At 37.9% G+C, this 19,612-nt stretch overlaps 1 long non-coding RNA gene across 1 annotated transcript; it reads right to left on the bottom strand.

Moving 5' to 3' along the window:
- Positions 1–436: 436 nt before the first annotated feature.
- LOC112451188 lies at positions 437–1,405 on the bottom strand. Its single transcript, XR_003039959.1, has 3 exons — positions 1,219–1,405; positions 657–767; positions 437–531 (listed from the first exon to the last, which is right to left on the bottom strand). It is a non-coding gene; the product is annotated as an uncharacterized LOC112451188 (long non-coding RNA).
- Positions 1,406–19,612: the final 18,207 nt, after the last annotated feature.

Here is a 19,612-nt window from a genome sequence, read left to right on the forward strand (position 1 = left end):
GTGCTTGAAATATGTTTAGGAGGATGCTGTGCTTCTACTGCTCCAAAATATATATTTAAAAAAGCTGACTTATAGTCATTTTTGTGTTTTTTAAAGTATGTTGGCTGTGAGGCCATCTTCAAAAGGACAAAAGTTAATCAGTTGTAGATGTTCATCCCCTGATTGCTTTCTTAAAGTTTCACTTCAGTTCGTTCAGTGGTTCATGAGATATTTTTGTTGACTCCAGAGATAAACACAGAACCTGTTTGCTCAGTTAGCACTCAGAGTACATGTTGGATGACTCTCAGCTACTACCATACCAACTTTTATCTCTCTATCTGTAAAACTGATTGAGTTTTAGCCATTTCTGTATCTGCCAAGATTGCGTTTGCTGTGGCAGCCATCTTGAATTGGGTTGACTCCAAAAGTTAATCAGTTGTAGATGTTCATACAATGATTGTTTTCTAAGAGTTTTATTAAAATCCATCCATTGAGATGGTGTTTCACATGGAGATCCAGAACTCAGACAGCAGCCATCTTTCACAAAAGGTACTACAAGGAGAAACACATGTAAAACCAGTAATAAATATGTTCACTAAGAACAAACCATCACTAGCTATTAATTCAGAATACTGGCCAAAGAGCAGTGTGATGACTCTTAATAAATTGGTACTTACAGCCAATCTTAAGTAGTAGTAGTTGATAAGAGGTAATGGTCTGCAGGTTTGAACAGCTGTGGGTAGGAGATCAATAACCCCACCTACTGGGAGAGTTAGGAACTGCGTAGACTGCCACAGCACCATTGTGAAGGAATGAGGACAGAGAGGCAAAAGAGAAAAATGAGGTAGTAAAGGACGGGGAACGTCAGGACTGTTAAAAATCCTAGCAAACAATTCAATTCAGTTTATTTACAGTATATAGCACCAAGTCACAACAAAAGTCTTCTCAGGGCACTGTACAAAAACATCCACATACGTTATAAAGAGCCAATCAGTAAAAGTTTTCTATCTAAGGAAGCCAGCAGATTGTGTTGAATCTTCACTTTGTCACAGTGTCCCATCCTGAGCAGCACATTGGCAATAGTGGAAAGGAAAAACTCCTCCATTCTTACATTTTTGCTTTTTGATCTCTTAGAAGAAATCTCTTTGCTCTAGGCCCCCCTGTTCTCTGCTGTTCATCATGGAGGTCAGTCCAGGCTTCACCACCTCAGTTAAACTTTCGCTGATCATCTAAACCTACCAGCAGCAATAATTCTTCTTTTCTCTTTCTCCAAGTGTAAGGAGCCAGGGAATTTAACCCAGAGTGCAGACTCATCTTGAAACTAAAACTGATTTATTGTAACACAAAAACAAAAGGCTGACGTGGCAGCAAAACAATGAGAAACAGAACACCTATGATCACAAGGAAGCACGAGTCTGTGGTGCAGAAACCAACACCAACAATTAACCAGCAGAGAGAAAATGATCCGAGTCTGGCATTAAAGAACTGTGGGTGAGTGGGAGATGAGCTACAGCTGGGAGATGATGAGGAAAGGGTGAGGTGGGCGTAGCAGGCTGACCGGAAACCTACTGAGCTGAGGGCAGGTGCTTAGTGGCACAGGGTACACAAGGAACAAAACTATACAATAATACATAATAATATGAAACACAAGGATCACAAAATCAAACACAGAACTAAACATAAAACTCAAACTGACAAGATCAAAAAATAACTCAAAAATACCCAAATCCTGACACCAAGAGCTCAAATCCTTTGGTGGTGATGCTTATAAGTGGATTCCTATTTAATTTTCTTTAGTGAGAGGAAAAATTAAGTTGTCCATGGAGGCTAACCCTCCAAGGACAAGAAGTAACCAGTTCCTTCTTCCTGGCACCAAAATGACCAGCATAATGAATATTGGACCCTACATTACTAACTCTTTCTTCACAGACCAACATGAATGGGAAAGATCATTCTTCAAGAAATGTGGTAACAAAGACATACACACAGCTTGTTTGGGTTATCAGTTTGACCCAGCATACAGGGTTAATTTTCTACCTAAACATTTGGATAAAAAGACTCATTTATTGAGTTACAGCTACTAAAGAGTTGTGTTAATCTGCATTAATACATAATTACAACTTGGGCTAGCTAGCTGGCCCAAACTACCATTACCATCAGCTGGCTAGCACCAACTAATGTCATTTTAGAAGAACCAAAATCAGAAATGCATTTATTGCCAGGCATGTTTGCACATGACCTCAGGCCTAACACACATATCACAGAACAAGCTGACAACAAACAGAGAGTCAGTCAATAATGTCTAAGAGACTCACTGTCTTGTGCAAACTTAAGTTTTTACCAAAGCCAAACAGTTAAATATCTTCTTACAAGTTGTTTTTATTGTCTCATCGTTACTTATTACATCCTTAAGTCAGTTTTGATTTGGTCAAATTCTGGTTTAAAATGGCGGACTGTGAAGATTGGCACACACTTGTCTCTGATCCAACCACTGGGTCAGACTAACCCAACCTATGACCCAACATCTATAACCCACCTATTGAGTCATCAAAATAACTCAGCAGGTTTCAGTGTATAAACTGGCCATTAGCAAAGCATTAGCATTAAGCATGTGTCTAAGCATGAACTACAGTACTATTAGAACTAGGATGTTTTGAAACTATCCCAGATGATTGAGGGAGATGGTTAGAGTCTCAGAGTTCTCTTCCTGACAAAAGCAAGTTGTGCTTTCTAATGTGGCCTGCTATCCCATGCTTGGTCAGAAGATGGGACGGAGTAATCAGTGTAATAGAGAAAGAATTGGATTGGATCATGGATTGACAACTTTTTATAAAACTCACCTTCTTAGAATTACTAATACAGTAAATCCCAGTATTTTGTAATTGCATTTTTATTTGATTTATTTGGAATGTATGAAATGGAAATATTTAGATTGCATGTGATGGGATTTAAATTTGAATCTGACTATTCTGAGTGGAAGTGAATTAGAACTGGACTGAAACAGGCTGTATTGTAACAGAATAAATGAAGAGAATTGGACCACGTGATGCAGGTTTTAAGGAGGACATGTATTTTTTCCAGTACAGAGCCATAAGATGACTCAATTTGAATCGATATTTTTTTTTGTTTTTGTTTTTGTCTGTGTGTATTTTTTTACTATAAGGTTGTCTATGAGATAAGTCAACAAAAAAAGTTTATAAATAAATAAATTCTGCTATATTATTTGGGATTTTAGGTTTCAACTCGTTTTTCTGAGTCTAGTGCAATTTTCACCACAAGGTGGGACAGAGAACATCATACACATTATTCTATTTTTCTCTTCTTTCTTTCACAACTTCATCTTTATATCTGAAATAACTAATGGCATGCAGGTTTTTGTTCTTTTCATCCACTTCAGCCAGACTGCAGAAACAAGTAGGTCATTTGTTGTCTTTGCATTGCTGTAATATGTATGTCACAGGTCAAAAACATAATTAAATAAGTAAACTTTTTTGTGTACTTTTTACTATATAAATTAAAATATTGTATCAAAAGAAGAGAACTGATTGGATTCAATTGAATGATTTTTTTAAATAAAACTTTGCTGCCACCTTTAGGTATCATACAGTAACAACAGACAAATTTAGCAAAGGAATCATTGTTATCATATATCATTGAATCAACAAACTTTTCCACTTCAAAACTTTTAGACTCATCATACACTCATAGAAAATTAAAAACCTATCATTCTTTGAAGGAATGTCAGAGTTTTCACCATATTAATGAACCCTGGTAAATACAATTATGCACAATCTAATGTGATACTGCAAAATGTCGAATGATGGCACATTATTTAATAGTCATTCACAACACATACTCTGAGCACTGTCAGCTACTACCACACCAAATCTTAGCTCAATATAAGTCAGATTCACTGAGGTATAGCCTACAAAAGTTAATCAGTTGTTGATGTCAACTGAGTGATTTCTGTTTGAAAATTTCATTAAAATCTGTTCAGTGGTTTAGTGGTTCTCAAAAGAGAAGAGAACTATGAACAGTGCTTTTTGCCAGTGTGACACCACAGTGCTGCATTTGATACAATAAAACACAATATTCGATTCCAGAGGCTCGAACAGAGGAGAGGGTTAGATCATATTTATTTGATAGATTCCAGTTTGTTCATGTTAATAATGAATCTTCTTCTTAATTCTTCAGGGTTCAGTGCTTGGACCAACACTATATATGCTTACATTAGATCAAGTTATTAGACAGCATGGGATTAATTTTCATTGTCATGCTGATGATACTCAGTTAAAGTTATCCATGAAACCTGACTAATCCAATCAGCTATGTCAGAAGAGACATAAAAATCTTGTTAATGTTTAATTTTTTGCTCTTAAACTAAAACAGAGGTAGTGTTTTCTGGATCTGAGCATCTTAGGAGCACACTTTGCAGTCTTTCATTTGCTCTGGATGGCATTAATTTTACCTCCAGTTCTAATTTAGATAATCTTGTTGTCCTGAGCTATCCTGTTATAGGTTTAAACTGACCACCTCACTCTGCTGCTGTCTTTACTCTCTCTATGATCTATATTTGTTCATGCAAATATTGCTAGAATTAACATGCATGTTGTTGTTGTTGTTGTTGTTGTTGTTGTTGTTGTTGTTGTTGTTGTTGTTGTTGATGATGATGTTGACTTCACATAGACACTACATCTGGACCAATCCGCTTATGTCTGAAGCAGATGTCTTCTAATCCCGAGTGCAGTTCTTGTTCTGCTCAAAGTTTATTTCTGGTTAAAGAGAGTCTGTCTTTCCCACAGTCACCAATATGCTGCTCTGTTGGGGAATTGTGATGAAGTGAAGATTCAGCTTAATCTGCTGGTTTCCTTTAACATTTACTAATTGGTAACATACTGGTGTAGATTCTCAGTCATCTGGGGCATGACGAATCACAAAAAAAATTACATAACAACTGGACTTCTGTTCTGTAATTGAAGGTGTTTCAGTTCCCATTCGGGGAGCTTTCTGATTTTAAAACTGGAGAATTTTAAATTGAACGATATGCTCATTTTAGCAGGGTAAATTCATATGCAGGTTAATTTTACTCCCCTCCTACTGGAGACTTGTTAAGGTCTTTGTTTGCCTGGCTCATGAGAAATGTTTTTGGTCACATGCAAAAAGATGGGAAGTGACTGAAAGGAAAATGACTAAGTATTAAGTTTATTGCTCCATTGAAAGTTTAGAAAGCTGAAATCTAAGATGTCCTCCTCTGATTAAAGTTGATTTCTCTCTTTTGAAATAGATGGCTTCCTTCACCCCCCTCTCAAACTGTCTTCTCTGTCTAAAATATGAACATTTTGAATAAAATTAAGACTGAATATTTGGGAATAATCTGAATTTAGCACCAAGTAATTATTCTGAGTAGGCTAAACCTAATTTAAACATTTATCTTCACTTAACAATGATTTAACTAAGATAAGACTCTGAAATAAGAATTAACTCTTTTTGATCTAAATGAAGACTTTGATTATCAGTTCACCTGAAGCATAAGACTCTTTAGCTTTTACACACACAAGAATTTAAACATTTTAACTATAAAATAGTTCACTTTGGAGTTTAGGTCAAGAGGTTAATAATTCTGCCGGATTGTCAGAGTAATTTGATGAAGGATTATATTAGAGGTCATAAAGGGAGGGGGTGTCCTTAATGCTGCATCAGGAATAAATTCACCCTTTCTGTTTCTCCAGCTGCAAAGTTCTTTTGGTAATGTAAAATCAGAGGATGAGGGATGGAGCTGGGGATGTGGAGGGAGGAAACAGAAGAGTAACAGCAATGGTGGAGGAACGCCCACAGATACTGTTCCAGGCCTCACTGCCATAGTTCTGATAGTGATGGAAAGTTTTATCAGCCGCCCTTGGGACCTAGCTGGGACAGATCCACAGATGTCCTGGGGGAGAAGAGCATCAAGTTTACATAACATCCAGGAGAATTTTGAGACAGCCAGCCTTCCAAGGCCGACTCAGTGGAGCCAGATTCAGATATCAGAATTGTTTAGGTCAGACCGATGCTGTTAATATCAAGCCGACCTTAAGAGTCTCACTGGTACATCTCAGTGGTGAATCCAAACAGCCAAATTCATGTTGTCCTCCAAACCGGGCCAAGTCAGTAACTTCTCCAAGGTTGATTCCATTCAGCTAGCGAGTTCTAAGGTCCACAGCTGGCCCTCGATTCACACAAGTCACGTCTAATATGCTCCTATGTTCACACAGCAACTGAGTCTGAGTGTTGACTGCTCGGCACATTCCTTCATACCAGCCTGGCAGCTCTGACATGGCCCGAACAGCTGCCAACATCTTCCAAATTTCATGATATGCCAGGTAACCGCCAAGTCCAGAAAGCAGAAATCCTGTTCTCAAAAATCCAGTTATCTGCACGTCTTCAATATCCTCAGCCGACATTATAGATAAATACACAATCTTCCACTTCCGCCAGGAATCCATCGTGTATTCAGCTGTAAATGTCCAGTCGAGGCAAGAGGGCTCTCCTGTGCCCAGCCTTCTCATCGAGAACATTTGATCTATTGTGTTGAGATTTTTAGAAATTTGCCATAAAACCTTCAGCAAATGTTCTTTGATGAATGTTCAGAAGCTTTTTCAGTGGTGAGAATAACATTAATCAGTTAACTTTTTAAAAATAATATTAACTCTAAAGATTGAGTATAATGTAGAAATATGTCATTATGTTGTTTTAACCATTTTAACCTTTTGCTTGTGAAAAAAGAGAAGAAATCTGCTGACGAATCAAATTGGTTGATTTCTGGAATATAAATAGTTAAAAACATGCACTGACAGTTTGTTAGTTTGTTTAAAAAAGTTTTTACACCTTCAGGAAAGACAAACATCTGTTTTTGGAGCAAAAAATCTAAATTATGCCACGACTATCTCTCAAATAGGAAGTAAACAACTAGATGAAAAATCGAATTCTGGGTGTTTTTACTATTTATGATCAATGCATACTCTCAATACTCCAACCTACTAGCCAAAACACAGATTTAGTCATTTATGGGGGTGGTCCTGCCAGGAAGGAAAAGCACAAATGCAAAAATTCAGTGGCAGGATCCAAGATTGCAGCCGAATCAGCACTGAGAGGAGCAAACTGTCCAGCACCATCTCTTTTGGCTGTAAGTTAGTTTAGTAAAAGAAATTTGCATATCACTAGTGGCTCCAGAGCTTTGATCTCGTCTGAACAGCAAACTTAAATATTAGGTTTGAGAATCCATGTGCTAGTCTATCTCTTTTCTCTCAACCGCCCTTGTTCCCCTCCTAGAAAAAAGGGGTTTGTGGTTCCCTCAGGACATGATTACCTGTGGACATGTTTTCATGTGTGGAGACAGGTTTAGCAAGTGCTCTTGTGTTCCTCTACAAGGATCAAGCTCCAGGCTAATCAAAACAGGTCCTCAGCTCTGAGTTACGAGGTTGGACAACAGGAGACTAAGCTTTAAGAACTGAGGAAGCTGATCATTCATTCATAGAATATTTTGAGATTCAAGCCATTTTAAGCTACACCAGCCTCCCTTCACTAGAGGACATTTACACCAGCAGATGCAGAACCAGAGCAAAGAGCTTTATGACAGACCCCACCCATCCACCTCGTGGACTGTTCACTCCCTTCTCCTCAGGCAGGAGGTTGAGTTTAGTCTCAAAGCCCAGACAACAAGGCTGAGAAACAACTTCTTCTTTAAGCTGCCTTCTGGATTTTGTTTTTAAAAATGAACTCATTTTGAAATAATGGAGTTCATAATAATAATGGCACTTTAGATTGTTTATTTATTTATTCTTTATGTTTTATTCTTTAGACTGGTCTGAGACACCCATGTTGTATTCCCTTGTCTCAGACATGATGAATGACAAATAAATTTGATTTTAATTCAGATATAGTTCTTTTAAAACTTCTCAATACTCTGAATTTACTCCACATGTCATGTGTCTCAAACGGGCCAGTTCACTGAGAACTCCCACTCCTGTCACCAGTGAGGAGGATGGAGGTTCTCCATTCACTAGCTCTGCCTACTTAGCCCTAAAATGTGTTCTCCCTCGACTCTTGTTTTCAGCTGGAGGAGAAAGAAGTAGTTGCTGGTACAGGATGTGTTGATCTGATCAGTCACACAAGCAAACATTCATGTATGAAAATAAGTCACTATCGCATTCAGACCAAAGGTCAAAGGCAAAGTTAAACCATTACAGAGAGAAAACTATGAACAAGTTGGTCATTTTACCACCATGGAGGTGGCCACTGACAAAGCACATAAAGCGTGCACTTGCAGTGTTGAGTGTATGCTATGACACTGCTAAGCCACTAGGTGACCCTATAACACAACAGAGAGGAGATTTGGTGGTGTAGCCTTTCTATGCATGCAGAAAGAGAGATGTGGAAACTAACTGTTTCTGTTTGGGTTTAAAAAAACAGTATTGTAGGAATACCAGCTCCAATTTCCACTCTTCTGGCATAATTCCTGCCCATAGTCAAGGAGGGGGAGGATGAACTGCTTGTTTTCTGCAGGAAGAGCACAAAACAAGAGGTACATATACTGCCTCCCAATCAGACCCAAAAACATCTGTGAACAGGTTCAGAATGGTCCTTCATCCATCCCTTCTGAGGAAGAGTTCATGTTTCTCTGTTGTAAAAAAAAAAGTATATTATCTGTGTGTGGGTGTGTGGGTGTATATGTGTATATATATAAATGTGTATGTGTATATATTTTTCTTGTCCTCTCAAACCTTAGCTGGTCAAGGCAAATAGGCACTAGTCCCAAGCCTATTTCTGCTGGAGGTTTTCTCCTTCTAAAAAAGGATCAACTCTTTTTGATCTAACAAGGTTGAGTCATGTCCTTCTTTGTTGAAACGTTCCGTCTTTCTACTGTCACCAACAGAGTGACAGTCTGCTGGCTTTAGCTATAACTAATTGGTATTTCATAATGTACTCTTCGTGAATGTATTGTTTTATAATATTGATTAAATTCACTGCATTTGAATCTGGATCTGAGTTGAATTTATGATTTGGACTTTTTTTTTTTTTTCTTTTGTATAGTGCCCTGAGATTACTTTTGTTGTGATCCAGCACTGTATAAATAAACTAAATTAAACTGAAATAGAAATACAAAAAATATACACAAACCTTGGTGCTATTTTTGACTGTAATTTAACTCAAATAAGATTTGCACAACACATCAAACTGTCACAAAGACAGAGTTTTATCATCTAATAAACAAAGCCAAAGATTCATTATGTCTCTCTTGTTCCAACGCAGAGACTTTAGTACATGTCTTTCTTACCTGCAGAACTGCTTACTGTAACACTCTGCTTTCTGGTCTTCCTAAGAGACAATGAGCCCTCCAGATTCCTCAGGTCCTCTAGAAAAAGGTATATTGATTGGACCTAAAGTTAGAACAAAACCCAACGACAGGCATCATTTTCTTATCCTGGCCCTTGCCTGTGGATTAGCCTTCCAGAGGACACCGAGGATGGCTGGGAGAGAAGATGTTCTTTAAAGTAAATCCAATACCTACCTATTTAGTCTGGCTTTTAGTTGATTTTTTTATTCACATTGTTTTTGTCTGACATTTAATTGAATTCTAAACAAATGTAGGGGAGATTGGAGATGGTTGTAACAATTTTGACCTTTCTGTCTGTAGCTTGGAGCTCTTTTAGGGCAGTAATTTCAAATGTGACAAACTAGCTACATGTGTCTGCTATTAAAAGGTGTAGCTGTTATCTCTGCAGCACAAACACAAATCACATGGTGTGAAATGTCACTACTGCCCCACAGTCTTGGTTAGCTGTAAGAGACGTAACATTAGAATGAAAAACGAATTCTGACAAAAACCTTATACTGAAAGCTTTTTAATTCAGCCTTTCATTTACGTTTTAATACTTTGTGTGTGTGTGTGGGTGTGTGTGTGTGTGTGTGTGTGTGTGTGTGTGTGTGCGCGCACGTATGAGGCAAGTATGAAATTTGAACATAGTTCTAATAATAAAACTGAAGAAAATGTGCAAGTGTCACCAACTGAATATTTGAGCTTACTTGTTTTGCATTGTGAATTATTGTAGTGACTTTGGGTCTTTGCATCCATCTTTCCTGAAAGCTGATATTCCAGTTGTTTCACCTGTAACTATACTCACTTAAAAAATGTTTAATATTTCCTCATCCATACATTAACTTCCCCTCACTTATCCTTTATCAGTTCCAATCTGCTTACCTCTTGTGGACAGTCTATAATGTGCATTAGCAGCCTTCAACAAATATTCTGTTAATTCTTTTTCTTTTCCACTGGTGAAGACCCATTTTCCACTATGATACCCTACAGGTGAAGATCCCTTAATTCTGCTCTTCTGATGTCTTCTTTTCTTTACAAAATCTGTGTAGTGACATGGCTAATGCCATACAATTTTGCCACCAGTCTGTCAACCATTCCCTGATTTATTTATTTACTTATTTATTATAATTTTTTTAATATACAAGTAAAAATTGAAAAATACAAGAAAAATTTAGTTTGGGGTAAGTAGTAATATTTTCATTGTTATTAAAAGTAAGCCAGAGTTTTGTGGTCGTGAACAAGGGTTAGCACTGAGAGATTGTCAGGAATATATCTACATAGACACAACAAACATGATTTAAATTAGATAAGTTTAACTACAAAGCACACAAATAAAGTAAGTAAAAATATTACTTTCTAAGCTAAAATATTGTTGTTCTTTTTCCACCACAGGGACACAAACATGTGTCATAAGAACAAATCTAAGCATGACAGGAATCCCAGGATTTGTAACTTGTTCCAAAGAAGAGAATTTGAAAGTGTTGCAACTGACCCATGGTTACAACCACCCCAAAATTCCCCTGATTTATTCTATTTATTTATTTTATCCAGCCTTCACTACTTTTGTATTTATTTCCTGAAGAAAAAGAAACCACCGGTGTACTCAGTAATACATCCAACCAGAAGACTAAAAGAAAAGATTTGCAGCTAGATATCAAATATTATTCACTTCAGTCTATCTGTTCCAATACATTTGCTCAACTACAAGTTTGGTGTTCTTTTACAAATAATGCTATCTTCAAAGTTGTGTATCTGATCCAGAAACATCTGAAAATAAAAGCTGAAATGTTGCTTTCTTGCCTCACATCCATCTTTTAAGCAGACCCGCCAGGATTTTGCGGTGTTGCGATCGCAACTATTAATGCAAAATCAAGCAAACCCCAAGAAATCGCAACTTTGTCCAAAACACTGCAACTTTCCCGCAACTTTAACCCCAAATATCTCACGAAGAAGACACGTGACGTCACTTCCTGTTAACATCAGAATGCCGGGAGCGTGCAGGAGCAGCAACCGAAGCCAAAATGTGCGCTAATGCTTCACATTTGCCCACAAAGATTTCAGCAAAACACCGCAGTGAAGTTAGTTTTAAGTTAGATATTGGATATTCGCGCTCCGCGGAGTTAGCGGCGTCTAGCTCACGGCTGACCCGAAACAGGAATGCTACACTTAGGGACGGCTGGCCGACATTAGTGTTCCTGTTTCGGTTCAGCCGTGAGCTAGACGCCGCTAACTCCACGGAGCGCGAATATCCAATATCCAACTTAAAACTAACTTCACTGCGGTCACAAACCAGTTTCCTCCCCAGCTGCAGCTGTTTTGCACGTCCTGCAGTGTAATCATGGAACATAAACGCATCGACAAACACTTTGTGTCTGCAAAACATGTGAGGAGAGCTGCAGACCAGGGACAATCCAGAAATGCTCATGAATGTCAGTTTAGAAGCTATCAAAGTTCTCAAATAAAGCACCTTTTGAGAATGTCAATGTTTGTTGGTAATTATCTTACAAAACTAGGGAGTATTTTTGGTTTATATATTAAAAGTTATGGTTTTTTATTGATTTTAGTAAAAAAAAAAAATCGCAACTTTTCATCACAACTTTTAGGAAAATGCCCCGCGAAATCAGGCATTTTAGCTGCAACAATCACAAAAAATGCCTGCGAAATCCTGGAGGGACTGGTTAATGTCAAACCCAAATGTTTTCAGTCTACAGCAAAAGGAAAGGTCTTACATTTTTAGAACCTTTAGAGGCGAGTGTATATATTTTATTTTTATACATACCTTAGTTCCATCCAAAGTTAAAAATTTTTATTAGAAACAAATCACCCATAAAGAGCAAGAAAACTACCTGTATGCTCCGAATAACTTTTTGTAGAAGGTAGGAAACAGATGTTGCAGAGCTGAGTGAGTTTGAGACAATGACCAATAAAAACATCCTGCAGTGGTATGTATTTTATTCTTAGGCATAACATTTTGTCAAAGCAGATCAAATTCTTAACCATTTCTTCTGATGAATGTGTGTTTAAAATAAACAAGACTGAAATGTCTCTCTCACAAAAGCTGAAATTTACATTTTTTTCACAGAAGGTGGCGGCAAACTGCCAAAAATAAAGATGTACTGTGTAAGAAGCAGACAGACCATTTTGTCATCTTCACCACAATCATCCATTTCTAATTAGCATCAGCGACATTTTTCTCAGATACATGTATCTACTGGTTGCTGTTCTGAGTCTAAAATCAGTTGACAGTGGGCTGTATGCAGCCTGTAAGAGAAAAAGGCTTTAGTAAGCGTGAGGCCTGGCAGCTACATGCTTTACGGTCAGATCTTGCAGGGTTTCTCATACTGATGACATGGTATTTCTCCTCACTCCTGATGCGCAAACTGCTCCATCTGTCTCAGGTTTGAAGGGTTTCTTCTCCAAATGTTTCAGCTCCTTCCACAGATGTTCAACAGGATTTTGATTGAGGCTTTTAGACCACTTCAGAATGGTGCAGTGTTTTGTTCTGAGCCATTCTTGGTGTTTTATTTTTCATTATCCTGTTGGACCCATGACCTGTGACTGAGACCAAGCTTTCTGACACTGGGCAACACATTTAGCTCCAGAATGCTTTGATAGTCACCATGTTTCATTGGACCCTGAACAGATTCAGGACACCCTGTGTTAGATGCAACAAAGCACCTCCAGAACAGAACCGAGCCTCCTCCATGTTTCACTGCAGGTACAGGGTTCTTTTTGGATGATTCATTTTGGCGCTGTGAACATACAGCATAGAACATAAAGCTGATGGGAGCTTTTTTTGTCTCATCTGTCTAAAGGAAATTCTCCCAGAAGCTTTGTGCATTTTGGCAAATTGTAGTCTCCCTTTTTTATGATTTTTGTGTCCTCCTCAGTCATCTTTCATTAAGTCTGACAGCATGGTGGAAAGATAGTTAACACTGTTGCCTCACAGCAAGAAGGTCCTGGATCCAAGCCCTGGGTTGGGCTCAGGGACCGTCTGTGTGGAGTTTGCATGTTTTCCTCGTGTTTGTGTGGGTTTTCTCAGGATACTCCCGTTTCCTCCCACAGTCTACAAACAATTATGTTTAGGTTGCATTCACGCCTTTAAAAGTCTGTGATCTCAGTAGGATTTGCCTGGTTAAATAAAGATTAATAAATAAGTTCACTTTAGCTGAAACAGTGGCAGATGGTGGGATCTGATACTGATGTATCTTGACCTTGGAGTTCACTTCTAATTTCTTTGGAAGTTGTTCTGGACTCTTTGGTTCCCATTCATATTATCTGTCTCTTTAATTTGTCATCAGTTTACCTCCTGTGGCCATGCCCAGGGAGGCTGGCTCCAGTCTTGAGGACCTTAAACCACTGATAGTTTATGCAGCTGTAATCACAGGAGCATCAAGCTGCTCGGAGATGGTTTTAAAACCTCTACCTTCATGCTGTCAATAATCGTCTTTCTAAGCTCCTGAGACAACTCTCTCCTTAGCTTTCATGTCCAGTGTGGTACACACCATGATACCAAACAGCACTGTGACTACTTTTAACCCTTCCAACAGGCAGACTGACTGATTATAGGATGGAAGACCCCTGTGATACTGGTTACAGGACACACCTTAGTTTAACATGTCCCTGTGGACAAATTAGTTTTAATCTTTTCAAGAGGTACCATCCTTTTTGCCAACGCCAATTTCTTTAGTTTTCTTGTTTGTTTGTTTGAATTCTATAAATTACCTTTTTTTCATCCCTCTTGTCCTTCTCCTCCCCTTTCATTTACCTCAACTCCTTTCAGGTTGGCCATGCATTGATCATCTTCAGCAACGATACTCCAGAAGGCTCTAGTCAATGTGTCTGATTTTGTCTGATCAGTCCAGTACTCCTTACCTTCTCGTCTCATCCATCTGGGGGAGTCCTAATCTGGTCAGAACATTTGGCCAGTAGGACAGTACCCTCACAGAATCTCTTTCTTCCTAGTCTCCAACCATGAGATTCCCCAGATGAGACTCAATCTTTCAGACCCACTTCCTTAAAAAGATAGTTTAGTCATTTTTGAAGTGTTGTTCTATCAAACAGTTATCAATAGTAAATATCTTATCAGCTGTGACATCAGTCATGGAGTACGGAGAAAAGGTCAGAAATCTTCCTCCAGGCTAGGTTAATGAATAGCCAAACTGGAGCTTGTTATTTATTGATTTTTAGGCTTATAAAAGAGCTTTTTCTTAAAAACAACAAACTAAATATTTAAAGAATATTAAAGCTGAAATGAATCTTATATATGTACGCATGTATTGTTTTTCCTCAGTGTGTCTAAATCTTCTGCAGTTTAATTATAAAAAGCCTTAACGTGCATCACAGACATCACATACCAGATACACACAAACATGTAGGTCTAAAATTAAATAAATACCTTATTCTGAGATCAAATGTTAAATTTGCTGCAGAGTTTATCTTGAAAAGAATGATTAAGGATTTAATGGTAAAATATGTCCTCCAGGTGAGGTAATATTTAGTTTGATTTATAGTTCAGCACTTTCTATTTTTTTCTGCTTAAAAATAAACCTTGAAGATAAAGTTTAGGTTTTAATGGGTTTTTTTTTTCTTTTTTAAGGACGAAACACAAAAACAACAGTGTTCAGTTAGTAAACATAACTTTGAGTGAAAATGATCTAGAAGAACTGAAATGTGCTTTGATATCACCTTTGTTTCTCTTTCCCACAGAAACTTTTCCCTCCATTTTACCCTTGTGGAAGATACACTGCTGCTGAATTTTAATGGTGGTAGAGGGGCGGGGCTGCGGTCCAAGAAGGCTGGGATGTGGGAGGGTCCCAGGATCTCCTCCCAGGATCTCCTCCCAGGAGTCCCAGAAGGCAGAAGAGAGGAAGAGGAAGTATGACCACCCACCTCCTCTGTGGAAGCGTGGTGCTTCTGCTGTTCCTGCAGCAGTTGCTCCGTTAGTGCATGGTTTCTGCAGAGTTAACAATGTTCCTGCTGCTGCTATACCATTCATGAAGTCACACTGAGCTATTGTGCTCTTCTGTATTATCAATCAATCAATCAAATTTTATTTGTATAGCACATTTCAGCAGCAAGGCATTTCAAGGTGCTTTACATAATTAAAAAACAAAACAAAAACAGCATGTGACAATGAATAAACAGTAAGAAAGAGACAAAAACCCGCACTCTAACCCTAATTTAGCCATAAGCAACTCTAAACAGGTGGGTTTTAAGTTGAGATTTAAAGGCACCCAGTGTTTCAGCTGTTTTACAGTTTTCTGGAAGTTTGTTCCAAATTTGTGGTGCATAGAAACTGAAAGCTGCTTCTCCTCGTTTGGTTCTGGTTCTGAGGATGCAGAGCAGTCCAGAAGCAGAAGATCTGAGGGGTCTAGACGGTTGGTACAGTGATAACAGATCTTTATAAATCACTGAACGGTTTAGCACCACAATACATTAAACTAACAACAGTATTTTAAAGTCTATTCTTTGAGCTACAGGGAGCCAGTGTAGGGACTTTAAAACTGGTGTTATGTGCTCTATCTTCCTGGTTTTAGTGAGAACACGATTATGGCTGAAGATGAAATATAGCCCAGTCAAATGAAGAGCCCATATTATTACATTTTTGCAAACCTGAGAGCCAATTTCAAAACCAAAATAATTGTGTGACTGCTGAGTCAGCATTCACATAGTTTTCCTTTATATTTTCTTTGGTACATTTCTTACAACCAAACTACTCCACTTACTTTGTTCTCTTTTTACAAATCTTATATCAAACAGAGCACAAACCTCCGCCGAGGCCACAGGGCCACTGTCCATTTAGATGGGAAACTTCATTATGCCAGTTCCTTTAAAGCGAATCCTGAATCCAGAAAATGATCTGGATCAGCACAAAAATCGAATCACTTGCTCCTTGTACCATATTTGATGTTTCCTGGAACTTGCATGAAAATTGGTTCATACCTGTTTGAGTAATCTTGCGAACAGACAGACAAACAAACGTCCTTGGAGGAGGTAAAACTTTGGCCTACTTGGGACTAATGTGCTATGATTTTAACTATTTGAGGCTTTTATACTTTACATTTATCAGAAATCTACTTCAGCGTACTTGCTATATTTTACTCTTGCTAATTTAGCTGCAGTTTTACTAGTTTTAGCTTTTGGGTACAGTTTCCAACATTTAGCTTTAAGATAATGGTTTGTTTATTTTAGCTTTTAACTAAGGTTTTGCTAAATTTAGGTTTTTATGCACTATTTTGCTCATTTTAGCTTTTAGCTACAGTTTTGCTTGCTTTAGTTTTTTTGCTATTGTTTCGTTAGTTTTATCTTTAGCTGCAATTTTGCTACATTTAGCTTTAGCTACTGTTTTGGTTTTGGTCATTTTAGCTCATAGCTAAATTTAACAAATTTTAGCATTTAGCAGCTTTTTGTTACCTTTGAACTTTAGCTTCTGTTTTGCCTATTTTAGCTTCTACAGTGTTTTGCTAATTTTGGCTCCTCTTCTGTTTGTTTTAACTTCAACAATTTATGCATCAACAAATTTTAGCAATTTCATTCATTCCCTCAGCATTCACACTGCATTCTGTGCAGAAAAAGCAATTTCTCCTGTTTGTTTTATTTTCCACTTTGCCAAAGTTTTTGTAAAATTGATAGAAAATTAAGGATGTTTGAAGTTGTTTGTCTTACTGACTCATGTTGTGAAGCAAATTCAAGACCAGCTTTTAAGGCAAATATTTTATGAATTGCTAGTAGCCAAGATAATTCAAATTAAGGAATTACTTTCTCTCCCTTTTGGTAAACACAGGTCAATCAAAATGTGATGCCAACCAGGCATCTAAATGAAATATCAGAATGACAGGACAATTATTGCCTGCAGCTAAAAGGCAAATGTCTCCTTGTCTGTGTGCATGTGTTTGTGTCTGTTACCAGAATATCTCATGAACCACTACATAGATTTTAATAAAACTTTCAGAAGTTAATCATCAGATAGTCAAACAAATTCAAGATGGCCACCACAGATAGCTGGCATTAGCCAACATAGGAATGGCTATAACTCAGTCAGTTTTACACATATTGAGCTAAAAGTTGATGTGGTAGTATTGTACTGAGAGTCAATTACAAACCTACTCCGAGTGTGAGGTCTCATACATACAGCTGTCGTTTTTCAACATAATATTAGTCTAAAAAAGGTGCATCAAACAAAGTGGATCCCTGCCAGTCTCAAAAATATCACTGTGGTTCATGCAAAGACTATTTTATAAACCTTTACACCACCATCAGTTTTATTCTGGCTGAAATATTCTACCATTCATGCAGGAAGTGACAACAGCAAGCTTCTGCTGCCATTAGCACTTAGTAATAACCACCAGAATCTTGGTTGAAACCATGTAAAGCAAAGCTGATGCTGATGGAAACATTAAAATGTATATTTACTGTTGGGACAAATCATGTTTCCATGGCCAAACATGAGCATAAATGGATACTACTACTACTACTACTAATAATAATAATACTTTTTACAATTTCTGGTGGATTTTCCAAAATAATGGTGGAATAAAGAACTAAAACAAGAGAATTGTTTTTGTGTCAATTTATTATATACTATAGCAAGTCACAAGTTCAACAGAGTACAAAGCCTGAGATGACGTTATGGTGGCACCCGTGATCTTGGAGTGTGCACGAACCCCAGAACCAATTAGCTCGAGAGGTTTCATGACCCCTAGTTGCTCGATTGCCCAGTTTAGAAACCAAAACATGCTTATTTTGCAAGTGTTTGTAAAACCCCTTTATTCACAAATATAAAATACTCTTTTGAACTACATCATTACATGATACAGTTTTGCATCCACATTCTTTTCTTATCAAACATGATCAAATTAATTGATTAAATGATTAGACACATGGAATAAACTGCCACGTTGTATCACAATAATAACAAAAGTAGGAGAGAATGTAGAGGTCTTCATCAGGGAGTGTATGATTATGTACGCCTGTCGTTGAGCCATGTGTATGGGCATGGTCGTGTGCTGGGTTGGCGTTGTGCCACTGCGAACCCTTGACCGACCTTTTGTGGGGAGATCATAAAACAATACACTTGCCTCCTGTTTTCAAAATGCACATTATATGTTTATTTAGGTAAAATAAGGCTATTTCTATGCATTTTTGGACTGATGACGCATCATACTGCACAAATAAGGCATTAATAACATGTGGCTTTCACGTGTAAACAATACACAATGATAGAAAGACGGCAGCTAAAAATCTTGCCGAGTGCATTCAGTGGTCATTCTAGTGTACTTCTATTTCAGTGGGTGTCACCTTAAATCAGGGACAAGAGGTCTGAGCAAGGTGGACAAACAGGCTCTCACTGTTGGATCTGAGGGAGGCATCTGCAGAGCTGGATGATACTTTGTGTGATACTCTGTTACTTAGTGTGTCATGGCTGCACGTTATATTTATGCCTTCCTGCATCCGTTCTTCCTATGGCATAAAGGATGAGCTCAGATTGTTGTGATCACATGGATTGTGTGTGCTGGAGTACACTCCTCTGTCATCTAAAATGATAACACCAGAGATCCAACACACAAAAAAAGTCTGCAAAAAGTAAAAAAAATAAACATTCACTTTTTCCTGATAACAAATTAATAACAGAAAAGTTTAAAGAAACATATCAATCTTCAAGTTTTTTTGTTCTTTTTGTTTTGTATTTACAGTTGAACCTAAAGTTTGTTACGATCTTGCTAAAATGTCTGGAAATTTTTCTTCCCCTGAAGGAAGGCACATAAAGAAATGTTTGACAACCACTGGTTTAAAGTAACATTTATTGTCAGATTAGTACTGACTACAAAAGTAAGTTGGGGAAGACGTGGTGGTAAGCAGGTGTCGCTGTTGCGTTGTGATACCTTGCTCAAAGGCGTGGGTAAGGCAGGGTGGGCTGAATGACCTGTAGATGGCCCTGCTGATTGATGCCCTTTCATTATTGCACTGCTTGCTGCAGCTCCCACAGTAGTGCAACATGGAAAGAGTGTCAAGCACAGAGCATCTTGTAGCTGTTCTTCTTGGTGACATGGTCCATCAAACCTTTCAAGACAAAATACCTCTTCAGTCTGTGTGGGAGCAAAACACCGTTTTATTTGAGCTGCTCCTTGTTGCTTTATGGCATTGGTCATGTTAGTCATCCATAATCATTAATTAAAAATCCTAAATCAGGAAAAAGAATCTGAAAAAGAGGGAAAACTTAACTTAACACTGAATATTATAAAAGCTTCAGTATCAGGAATCTGTGTTGGCAGTTTC

The sequence above is a fragment of the Kryptolebias marmoratus genome, linkage group LG1 (assembly GCF_001649575.2).
Source record: "Kryptolebias marmoratus isolate JLee-2015 linkage group LG1, ASM164957v2, whole genome shotgun sequence".
NCBI lineage: Eukaryota > Metazoa > Chordata > Actinopteri > Cyprinodontiformes > Rivulidae > Kryptolebias > Kryptolebias marmoratus.